The sequence below is a fragment of the Apis laboriosa genome, unplaced genomic scaffold (assembly GCF_014066325.1).
Source record: "Apis laboriosa isolate Shangri-la unplaced genomic scaffold, ASM1406632v1 scaffold204_cov149, whole genome shotgun sequence".
Taxonomy (NCBI): domain Eukaryota; kingdom Metazoa; phylum Arthropoda; class Insecta; order Hymenoptera; family Apidae; genus Apis; species Apis laboriosa.
The window spans coordinates 1,582,540-1,595,666 of NW_025222299.1; the positions used below are offsets into that span (position 1 = coordinate 1,582,540).

Genomic DNA, 13,127 nt, shown 5'->3' on the forward strand with positions numbered 1-13,127 from the left:
AATGATAATAACACGAAGCGACAAAAATCTTCCACCTTGGAGAGAAGAGGATGGCTGTTAAACAAGCTGCAATTCTTCCAATTCGGCCGAGCGCATCGGGATTTTCCGCGACATTATTATCCACGATAGGATCAACGATGCTCTCTCAATTTAATTATCGTGATGGTGGTGGTGGTGGTGGTGGTGGTCGCGTAGAAAAAAAAAATGCTCTGATTAATTATGAGCGCAATTAGAGGCGACGATAACGAGAGGGGCGGTAATAAAGTCCTGAAAATCGATCCGATACTCCCCCCACTCCCTCATAAAAGGGTAATTATTCGCGACCGGATCAAATCATCACCGATTAACCGATCGATCGATCGGTTCTTCGATCGAAATCTTGTATTTTGCAGTAATTGAACGATGTTTTTGCTCGATCAGGAGATCGAGATTGATAATCGATCCTGACCAACCGCTTCTTCGTTGAATATTGATTGGACACGTGTCTACAAATGGTTGAAGGAGGAGAGAAGAGAATCATTTTTTGAGAACGAATCGTTCGTTTCGAGATTAATTCGAAGGATTATCAGATTAATAATTACATAGATTTAGATAAAGTTCATTTTTCCAAATTAATCGACCAAATATTCTGCGCTATTAGATTATCGATTTTTAATAATTCGACTAGTTTCAAATTCTTGTCTCCCCTCGAATCATTCGCATTATTTTAAAAACTCACAATTAATTTACGTCCAATCCTTTGCGTCCAATCGTTCGATATCATTACTCGACAATCCCACGCCTCACGAATTACACAGAAATACATCCACTTGAAAAATCAAGAAGGGATCACCACCGACTATCACGCTCGACCCATCCCGAATCTTCACGAGCCGTGATCAAGTTAATCGAGAAAAGACAGAGAGAGAGATAGAGATAGAGATAGAGATAGAGAGAGAGAGAGGGGGGGGGGGCACGCGCGTATTAATTAATACAGCCGATTATGCATTGGTAGCGGGCGATAATTTATAATTGGCTCTCGATGCACGACACGAAAGTTACACGGCGTGGAAACGGCGATCGATTACGGCTCGTTAGCTCGATTTACTGGGAACGGGTTAGCCTACGCTTGTCAGACGCTCGCCCCCTTAACGACTACCGTTCGACGCGCCACGAGGATTCCATTCGTTTATGGAAGAGCGTAACGGGTCCCCTGCTTGGATTCTTCGCCTCGAGAGAAAGAGAGAAAAAGAGTCGATGGGTTTAGTTGGAGGATGATTTTAACCCTGGATGGAGGAGTCGAACAACTGTCTGGTGCTAATGTATAGGTGAGCAAGTAGCTGGTAAATATATGGAAGAAAATGAGATTTCTTTCGGGCAGAGGTTTTTGAGAGAAGATACGAGGGAAAGGGATGAATTTCAGAATTTGGAAATTTTTCTGGATCGATTGATTAAATTAAGATTAGCTCGAGGGAAAAATGGAGGTGGGGAGGATCGTGAGACATATTCATCGATCGGTTGTAAGTGGCGGGTGTGTTTACACGAATAAGCCACCAAAGGCTCAACTTTCCTTTAACTAGTTTAAAGTTAACGCGCGAGGAGAAACTGCGGTTTCGGCGGAAACTGGGCGGCGACTTCTGGCCGGAAGGAAGCTGGGCTTCTTGAAACGGTTTACGCGATAATAGAGCGGTAAAATAAACGGTGTCCCCCGACTGCGTGGAGGAGAAAGCCGGGACGTTTTATCGGGAAAAACTTCCTCCCGACGACTAATAACTCGCCTAATACTCGACTAATAATGTTAATTCCGTTTCTTTGGACCTCGATACACCTTTTCGATAGACGTTGCATCGAGCTCGGTTTTTAATTAGGTAATTAAGTAGAAAGCGCGGTGGAGAAACTGTGGATTTCAATTATAATTGCACTATGACCGTAATTAATATCGATGATATCGCGTTGGATGTAAACAAGAGATAACAATTGAGAACAATGTAAAAATATTTCTACAACAATTATTTAATTTTAATTATATAAATACCGAGAAATACTGGTTTTATTTTTCTTCAACGAAAGGTTAGATGTTCACAGAGACGATAACTCGAATTAAAGAGAAGATTTGTTTAGAAAATTTCTAAGAAGCTCAGAATAATTCACAATTCGTAAAACGTTTCGAACAATTTCGAAAGACAACTCTTCGAATTCGTAAATTCTTGGGGAGGGAAAAAGAGAAGGGAAAAGAAAAAGTCTAATTCAGATATCACTCAAATGACACGTGGAACGACGTGGACGACACAAGAAACGACTGAAAGAGCAAGGAGCAAGTCATCAGCGCGGTGAAGAGGAGCGCAGGAGGTGGTAAGAAACCCTTGGTCATCAGCGAGGTGGAATCACCTCGGGTTGTCTCCAGGCCGGTGATCAGCGAATTTCACGGGGTAGCACGGGCCACTCGCGTGTTTCCATTTTTCACGGTGTCTCCACGCCCTGGAATCGGTCGTGGAAACGACAATTATGACGGATTATTGCGATCGTTGAACGGCCACCGTCTCCTCGTCACGGTTGTCCCTCAATGTCCGCTTTGATGGCCGCAATAAAATTCTCTTCCAACTTGATTGTCGTTAATGACCCTCCGATGACAAATCATTAAAGCGAAACTGACAGGCGGATACATTTATTCGACGCCTCGTTTGCTTTTACGAACCAGATACCGGGTTTTATAAGTTCGGGACAGAAGCGACGACGACGATTTCACAACAGTTCTTTATTCGATAATTATTATTCTTATTATTATTTTCGATTGACGAGGTTGCGATGAAAATCTAATTTCTAATAAATATAATATTATAAAATGGATTTTTATGCGAATATTGTTGTTAAATAAATTTGAGCCAAATGGAATTTGGTGGTTACAATGTAGCATAGAAAAGTGGGAAATTTCTGAAATTTATTTGTCGAGGCAACAGGAGGGAGTATTCGTGATATTGAAGCAATATTTTACGTGAGGTTTTGTAGAACGATTTCTTGTTCTTCTTTTTTTTTTTTTTCGAATAAAACGGCAAATAGCAATTTAAAGTAGAAAAAACACGAGAAAACTTTTTATACAAAATTATACTAAAATATAGATAGGTAATTTATATATTAAGGTTATTAACAAAATTGATAATTTGTTATCAATTCTTCTATGATTTTATCGTAATAATTATTTAATAATATAACTAAATGAAAATATTGAATTTGTTGTATAAAAATTGGAGGTTTCTTTCTTTCTTTCTTTCGAAAGAAAGAAAATCCAATATAACCAAATCAAAGTTTGTTCAAACTCGTCCAACTATAAAAATATCTCGAAATAAAATCAAGGGAAAGGAAGGAAAATCCTGACGCAGACGGACGATCGATCGTGCAAACAATCACCCCTCGAAAATCGTCCTAACGCCCCTAGTACCATTTCCAGACTCTACAACCTCTAGGGTTATGTAACTTTGAGATGATGAAGCGTTAGTCGAGTTTCAAAACGTAGTGGATCTAATCTGTGGCAGTTGTAGGATATCCCAGATGGTGGATCATGAGAAACACGAAGTCCAGGAATGCTCCCCCGTTTTATTCCAAGTACCCAACTGGAAGGGTAAACTAGAGTGCATCTGAGAAATGGTAAACGTAGAATGCCCTCCAATTGGACAGTAATTAGTCTGATTCCAGCTTGTATGAGAAACGCGTTAAAAGTGGCCTTTACTCGAAAATAGATTCATTGTGGTGAATGAAGAAAAAGGAGGAAGTGAAGAAAAAAGCAATGGAAGAATTGTCAAAAATAAGATTGTTTTGTTAAGACAAAAGCTGATTAATCTTTCGAATTTTCAAGTGAGATTTGTATTTAATCTAATTGAAATTACTTTGTAGATTCTTTTAGATTCTTTGAGGATATTGAGGATAATTAAAAAAATACTGAAAGAATTAATAATGTGTAGACTACATGTTGAACATTAGTAATTAAAATTTTCTAAAATGATTCTAAACCTATAAAAATTTCAATATATTTTTTATATATACTTTCAACACACAAATTACACTTATCCTAACCTCAAAAAACTTCATTCGCTCGTTCCATATTGAATCAAGTGCAATTACGTTAAAAACTATACTTTCAACTACACACATTGTTCCTCATAACTCTTAGTATAATACTACGTATCTTTTTATCAAAAGTACCCGGGATGAACCTTCGTCAAAGTTGCATCAAATTCGCGTTCCTTCGAAACTTTCTAATAAGGCGTCGAGACGACTTTTAACGCCATCTGAGATCCGTTTTCGCAATCCGTGGACCGTTACGAAACACAATCTCGAACTAACAAGCAGCGAAGGTTCAAGAATCGACCAGAAAGGATCCGTTTCTTTCGACGGTTTCCGGTGGTGCTCGAAAGGACGAGCAAGTTCATCGTGGCGCGAATTCTCGTGAAAAGAAGCTTTCCTCGGGCAAGAATTTTCCGTCGGCGGAGTTTCGATTTAAGGGAAGTTTAATTCGATGGAAAATGAGGGGGGGTTTCGGATGGATTCTATTAAAGTAGTCGCGACGTTTCAGCTATCTATCCTTTCGAACAGTGTACGAGTGCGTTTTTCGTAGAATTTTTAGACATTTTTCGAATTTCTGATGGGATACGTGATTTTAAATTTACGATTCACGTTGAATATTCGAAGAAGAATTGCGTTAAGATAATCCTCAACGATCGAACAACGCGTTTATTTTCTTATATTGAAGAAAAGATAAGAGAAAAAAATATATCTCCGCTTATTAAAATTTTAAATTTTGACGATAAAATTTTTTTCACACAATTTTCAACGATTTTACATATCGCTTCTCGTGCCTATTTCCTTTATTTTGAAACCGTTCAACGTTCTCCGTAATTCTCGCAACAATCGAGTCGAAATACAAGTTTTCCATATGAAAGAAGCACCCTTATCGCTTCTGGATATCTTCTCTACATGCAAGGAACGTGTTTCGGAGGAAATGTTTGACAATACACGACGTACACGACGAATGCGTTCGTTGTATCAACAGCACCGATTGAGTTTAACGAGGAATCAATAAACGACAAAGCGAATATCGAGGGACACGGATCTACGCTTTTTTTATCCGCTTTATATCTGTGTACACTGCGATAAACTGTTGCTCTTGGAAATTGGAAACGATGGATCGTCGCTTTTTAACGCGCAGAGAAGGTATAAGGAAGGCGGTTGTTGAAAAATATAAAAAAATTTCAGATACGATTAAAACGGAAAACATCGATCAAGTGTTTTATTTATTCAACGAAAATTGTAAAAACAAATTGTTGTTCTCCAGTTTTTAGACAACTTTGTCGGAAAATTTCATTTCAAGCTCGATTAATTAATTCGTCATAAAGATATATTGTGTCTCGAATATCTCAATCAAAAAATGAAACGAATCCTGGCAAATCCTCCATGTGTTAATTATTCCGTCTTAAAAATTTCTTCACCGTAATCAAATAATTAAATGAAATATTATTTATTTCCTTGTAAAAAATTTTTCCAAATATAATTCTTTCCCTAATTTTCTAACTCCCCGATTCCAATCTCGAACTCTTAGTAAAATAAAATTCCAAAAAACGATCCTCGAAAATAACACTGTGGACCACTTTCCAGGTGGGAAAATGAAGCGACAAAATCGACGGTGTCTACGATCCTCCCGTACGAGGTCAACGTCCTCTTACCCTCGAATAGTCGCCAGTCGCGATTCCACCCCCGGGTGGAGGAGGATGGCGATGCGTGACGCGCCGAAAAAGAAGGACGCCTGTTGCTGTCGACGTTTTAAACCGAGCCAATCGATACGATTCGAGGTCGACCCGATAACCTTTGCTAATGGAACCCCTTTCTCTCTTTCTCTGTTCAGCCGTCGTCGAGCTGCCGACACGTCAATCACGATCGTGCTACGTGTGTCGGGAGGGGGTCAACGACTCGCGAACGGCCACGAAATCTACATTTCAGCGAAACATTCATCGAGATCTAAGGTAATTTGGAGGTACGTTTTTTTGAAAATTAATTTTATTTTAACATATTTTAAATATTTAAATCTTCGTAAAGAAAGAGAGCTTTAGAGACTTATTCTTTATTTTTTATTCAAATATAAGTAGTATAAAAATAAAGTATAGAATTTTGAAGAACGGTTATTAAGTTAAGAATTCTTGAACTCTGTCCAAACTAATACGATACACGTAAATGCTAAAACGAAATAATATTTCTAGGAAATAATAATAAATTTAGAAACGTACGCCTAACGTTAGGTTACCGGTAAATCGTGGCTAACACCGGGCGGTCCAAGACTTATCTAAGATTTTATATTTCTATGATAAACAGTTTGAACAGTCTTATGTTGTTTTCACGAATCTGGAATTTATTAATTTCAACCGCTGATATTTCTATTTGTGAGATAACAGCGATAAGCCGCACGAAAGTGCAACACCTTCCCTTAATCGCTTGGAAGGCACGCGAGAACTTCATCGATAAATTTATTCGCGATTATTAAATCGGCTATGATTTCCTTTTTTTTTTTTTTCTCCTTCTTCCTTTTCTAATTAGTGAACCAATGCCTCGATACGATTTATCGTTATTTCAAAATCGCATAGCAATTATGATACTTCCGTGGAAAATTATATTTTCATATTGAAATTTATTATACGATTCTATTCTTTTTATTTACAATCTTTTTTTTTTTTTTTTTGAAAAATAATAAGGATAATAAAGGTATCGGCAATTATGAGTTTCGTAATATAACGGTTCACCGATTTTTCAGTAAACTTTTATCAAGATTTGCTATTGAATATTTATGGATTTTCGATTGAGTAACAAGATAAACGGATCCAACGAGAATTGCGTTAATTTCAAATTCTGTTGCTTGTAAATTCGAAAGAAGTTCAAATGAATTAACGCAATGAAAAATTCTTAAAGTTAAAAATGTGCAATATGAAGAACATTTATGCGTAATAAAGAAGATAAGTGCAGATATTGAGTAATTGTTTCTTTTATATAACATTTTTCTTTTATCTCGAAAAAAATAATTCAAACAAAAATAAATCGACCAACTACTTGTCATAAACAATTAAATTTACAACCAGACCTAATTCCATCTTATTCTATAAATGAATTGATTATTAATGAAACAATTATTTAAACGAGAACAATGAGAAGAAAATATAACTTTTATTTATAAACATTTCAAATCAATATCACGCTAAAATAATCAAGGCCAAGGTATTCAATAGTTTCGAAAGTGTCGAAAATTTTTTTTAAACATTTTCTCGCTTTATAGAGAAAAGATGACACACAAATATATTTCGAATATTACGAATTTTGGATTGTTGGATAAAAATTTATACGCGATATTTTATTATTTCTCGAAGAAAGAAGAGAAAATGGGAGAGAATCGTACACGTTGTCCATTAAAGAAGATTCAAAGCACGTGGTCTAATAGGAGATAGAAAGTGAGCGAGGATAGAGTATTTCCTTCGTCCAGGAATTGTTTGAACTCGGTGTACCTTTTTCCCGATGCAAAGAAGAAGAGAGTTGAGCCAGAGGCTCGGCTTTAATTCCGTCGCTCGTCTAGACGCTTTTGTCTGGTCAAGAACCGCGTCTTCTTCCCTTTTGTCGATGATTCGCATACGCGATATACGCATTGAATATAAAAAAGATCGCGTGTCCCTTTCCCTTTCGTATTCGCGTCATTATGAATTTAAATGTGGCACAGGATAATTGCGCGAAAGAAATTTCTTCCCTCGAGATTAAAATTAAAATTAGCGACACTTTGGAAAAGATGAAAGTGAAACTATATTTTACGCGTGTGATTAATAGAGTGGATACATTATGAGGTGTATCGTTCGTTAGCGTGTTAATCGTTCACTGCCACATCGAGTGTCCATTTCACTTTCTAATCGGTGAAAAGGCGAATAATTTAAGCCAGTTTTGAAACATGGTCAGTTTGCTTCTTGTGTCTTGGAATTTTCTATTAATTTTTTTTTTTTAATTTCAATGGAAATTGGATTGTGAATATTTATGTATAAAAATTTACGTGCAAGAACATAACACAGAATACAAGAATATAATTATTCGTTGCGATATTTATCCAAAAATTTAATCCAATTCAAAATATTCGACTAATTTCGATGAAAATTGCAAAAATTAAATATTCATTTTCTAACAATCTTTATATATTATTAAATTAAAAAGTTTATTTTTTATTATATCTATCTAAAGTATTAAATATTCAAATTTGTATTATAAAGTCACTAGAGATATTAGAAATTCACTAGAGGTAAAATCAACGCGCGGGAAATTTGAATACGCGTGGAGACCGCGATCGGATTAAACTTCGAAAATCGTGAATACGTTCGATTACTTTTCAGCTTTTCTAGACTAAGTTGCATATATTCGCATATTCTCTCGAATGGAATATCGGATATACGTGCCGGACAGCGGTTATTGTGCGTACGTGCTCCATATTGCGTGTTAAGCTTTCTGTGCTGGCACAGTACCGGATGTTCTCGACTTTATGTATTTTATGCCAGATACCGTGGACACGTGAACCGCAATGACGATAAGGAGAAAGAGGAAAAACGATAGCGATAAGTGGGAATTCTGGTGAGCTTGACTCTAAAGTACTTGCTTGGCTGCTCAATTGAGTAAAGTTAATATAGATTAAAGAGATTCGCTTAGTATAAAATTTTTAATTTGAAGAAGACTTAATTTTACAGATATGAACATTTAAAAATTTTTTGAATTAATTTTATTTATGTAAAAAAAAAAGTACAATTATATTTTTTAATGAAATTCTTAGATAATCTATGAAATAATATAAATATAATATTAAACAATAAATGTACTTTGTATAATGATAATAACTGTTATACTGTTTTTCAAGAAAGTTCTGAGAATGGAATTTCAATAACAGACACTATCAAGAAGCAAGAAACGTATGAAGATTATAGAAATCTGCTGTTTAGTTGTAATTTGTACTAAAATTCAGGGCAAGCTGAAGCATTAGACGGGTACAGCACGATTTAGGTGTCTAAATTCGCGAGCAACGTAATCCTAAGCCGTAAAACTAAACCACGTGAACCTTATCTACGTTTTACAGTCGTGCTAGGTTGTGATTCTACCAAATCCATCTAAATCTATCTGAAATCTGGCTCGAACAGAAGTTCGAATCGTTAAAACGACTTAATCTCGTTTCCACATAATAATGTGTCGACTTGTAAAATGTATGGAATTCGTGAAAAATGATAAATCAATTTTTACTAATTTTCTCATTCTATTTTTCCTAATTGAAAAAGAAATAATAAAAATTGTTCACTATATTTAAAAATTTTTAATTATTTAAAGTTTTCTCTTGGATTAATTTTCAAAATCGATTTATTTTATTATTTCTATTAATTTCTAATTGTTTTCACATATCATCATTAATTCAATTAGAAAATCAAATAAATATATTTATATCATAAACTTCATAAATTAATTCTCAGAAACAATAATTTTTTATTTCGTTATCAAAAAAATCGATTTCATAATCAACAACTTCGTACACTTCAACTAGGCCCTGATATTAGAAATAGACGTTGTTACTAGGTCATCGAATAGTTTTATAATCAATTATATAACGATATTTTTTCAAAAACCAATACATTTTCTCTAATTACTTACTTATTTCACTATCATCAAGAATGCAAGACAAAAATCAATCCATCTATCTTCCATCTTTTAATCCAATTTTTAACTTCAAACTTGCAATGTAATGAACAAAAAAAGGAAAAATTGAAGCTTCCTTTTTCCTCAATTTAATTCAATCGTAAGAAAGCTCCCTCGATTCAAAACGAAATTATATTTACGGCGAAGTTTCTTCCATGCTTCGATTAGAAGCAGGAGAGAGGTTATTCGGCGCGAAATAACGGTTTTTTTTAATTGAACGATCGAGCTTACAGCATGAGAGTTAAAGAGAAGAGAGGGAAGACTGCGCACTGTCGAAAAACTGGGACGGTTCGATAGTTGCCGGGGCAGCAGTCCACGATGAGTTCTATCAACGATGTAGCTTGAAACTAGTTTACGAAATAATCGTGATCTTACGAAAAAAGAGATTGGTCAATCTCTATGACCTCCTCCGCCAATAGTTTTTCGCGAAAGATTCCTAGTTCGAAGTAGTTTCGAAACTAATATAACTTGTAAATGTTTGCAAATGTCTACTTTATATCTAATTAGTAACATATATGAGATTCTATGACAGATTTCTAAAATTTTTAGAAACGTATTTGCGTTTTCTTAAATTAAATTTTATCTTTGGCTATTTTATTTTTATTTTAAATAATTTTGGAAACCAAGAATATAAAGAGGTTATTACTAATAGTATAGAAGCTTAATCTATCTTAACTTTAATATTTTCCGAAAATAAATGTAAAAATCTTAGATAGATAGATAAATATGCGATGTATATTAATTCTGTATTATATAAAGAAATAGAAATTAAACTTTTTACAATACAATAATTAACACTAGAACTACCAAATCGAGTTAAATTGATTAATTTTTATTGTTTTTTATTGTTTGTTAGATTTTTATTAGAAATTACCAAGTTCTTTTAAAAATCAATAAAAAAAATCAATATATTCATGTACATATTATAAGTTGGCAGTTCTAATGTTGTTAAAATTAGATAAATTAGAAGTAAATATTTCTCTATTTACACACCTTCCATTCCAAATTCATGATCAAAAATCCCACATCAAAACATGCTCTTCCACATCATAAACCTCTCACACAAAACATTTCCTTGCACACAAGTTGTTTACGAGTTTCAAGTGGTCGCGTCACAAGACTCCCTCCATGAGTAAAAACTACGCAGTAACGTGAAAAGAAGCATGGACGTTCACCCACGCGCGTGGTATTTATTACGAAAAAAGAACACAGTGTACCGAGTTACGCGTGGACACTCATTCTCAGAGTTTGTCTTCGTCGGAGTGCTCGGGACAGAAGGATGAAAAGAAAAAGGGACGAGGCAAAAAGGCAGGAAAACAGCGTGGAACAATAACGGTGCACGTTTATCCTCGGACGACAGAGCACGCGATGGATTCCTTTGTAAGTGGACGTCCCCCACCATCTTGAAAAGCCACTTAAACGCGCCTGCGCAGTTGCAACATATGCGTGCACATACCCATGGGGAACATGGACATCTGCGCGGGAACAGCTGCAATTGGCGAACGATCAGTTTGGATGCAAGGAATTCTCTGTGGTTAATCCAATTTCGGTATGTTTTTGTAATTACGAGTGGAGAACAGACGGTGATATATATACCATATTATGTAGAAAATGTTGATATATTTGTGAAGCGTTTTTTGAAAAATCCATTCTTGAACAAACATAAAAGTTGGCTTCTCTATAGGTATTTATATATATATAATATAGGTTATGTGTATGTACATTAAGTATATTACATATTTATATGTTGTATTATATGTATATTTTTAATACATATATTAAAGAACAAGCAAAAATATTGATATTTCTATGTGAATTATGTATTCTATATGCATTATACATGTATTTTTATATCTTTTTTTACAATTCAAATCAGTTCAAAACTAAACATAATGGCATTTTAAAGAAGTTTACAAAAGATAAGTTTAAAATTGAATATTTTATTCTCCTAATTGGACTTAACTAATTATTTTGTTAAAATATATCAAAACTTCCTTTTTATATATCACATTTTTCAATATTTTTATCTTAATATATATAATAATTTAACAATGAGTTTCATTAACAGATTGCGTTATTAGAGAAAACAATAGTGTATAATTTATTATGATCCTATCTTTACCTCTATTTTCCATATGAATTAGATTATTAGATTAGACTTGCTAAAACTTCTATCTTTCAATCCTAAAGAAATTATATATACATTTCACAGAAAAATGTAGAAAAAATTATTCATTTCTTTCCTTTCTAATATACATTTCAAATCCAATAATAAATTAAAATCTAACTCTCATCTCTTCTTCTTTTTCAGATAATTCAAATTTGAAGCCCAATAAACTTTACATGTTCCAAGCCTTTGATTTCATCTCCATCCATTGCGTCATTCCGAATTAAAACAATCTCCATTGAACAAATCAAAAGAAAAGGAAAACCAAGTACTCCAAAGTAGCCGATCTCGAAAGCGAGAATTAACGAGCGATCTCGAAATCGTGAGGGTTGTCTTAATTAGATCGCGACTCCGTCTTCGTCGGTGTTCTTTTTCAAACTCGAGGGCACACGCTGTTGGAAATCGTTGAAACGATGCAGAAATAACGAGAACCGGAAAGGAGAGAGAAAGAAAGAGAAAGAGGAGTTTGAAGTGCATGGTGGGCCCTCGACCGATCAAAGCAGATTCGCAAAGTTGGCCCAAAGAACAAGGAATACCGAGTGGCTCTCCTCTCGTCGAATGTATCAACGATCAAAGGGTTAATACGCGTTGGAAATTCCTTTTTTTCCGGTAATTAAACTTCATCCCTTTCTGTCGTGAGCTTTACTTGGTTGGAACTATCCTTGACACTTTATTTTCATTGATGAATTCTATTTTTTTTTCTTTTCTAGTTCTCAAAAGGATTAATGAAGTTGTTTTGCAAAATTTTGATGATTGAGGAAGAAAATTAAAAAATTTATTGAAAGAAGAAAATTTTGTAAGAAATTTAATATACTTTTCAAAGAAATTGGAAGAATGATGGTTAATAGATTTTTTCAAATAAAATCTTTTTTGTGAAATAAAATTTATGATTTATACTGAATACTAAAATTTTTCCAGAAATAATAGAAAATGCAGAGAATCTCAATAAAATGGATGCGACACCCACGCATAGCTTTTAATAACCGGAATAAAAAATGGTAAATGGTTCTCCAAAAATAACCCTTACAGTTCTTTTAAGCAGTCTATAAGACACTTCTTATACGTCTTCTTATACGTGCAAAATTCATGAATGCACTTTTATCTTTCTCATTCATAGAATCCTTACAAAAAAAAAAAAACCATACGAACCGAATAAACAAAGTGAAATAAAAATAAAAAATTGCTATTTCTCAAGATTTCTGGATTTAAGTCCAATAGAAATTTTATTCCAACGTTTCATCAA

At 34.4% G+C, this 13,127-nt stretch overlaps 1 protein-coding gene and 1 long non-coding RNA gene across 2 annotated transcripts in view; one reads left to right on the forward strand and one right to left on the reverse strand.

Moving 5' to 3' along the window:
* The window catches only part of LOC122712691 (serine/threonine-protein kinase NLK2), a 197,352-nt gene that overhangs the window by 92,936 nt on the left and 91,289 nt on the right, over positions 1-13,127 (reverse strand).
* On the forward strand, positions 10,731-12,711 carry LOC122712693. The gene is made up of 3 exons (XR_006346390.1): positions 10,731-11,266; positions 12,029-12,493; positions 12,595-12,711. It is a non-coding gene; the product is annotated as an uncharacterized LOC122712693 (long non-coding RNA).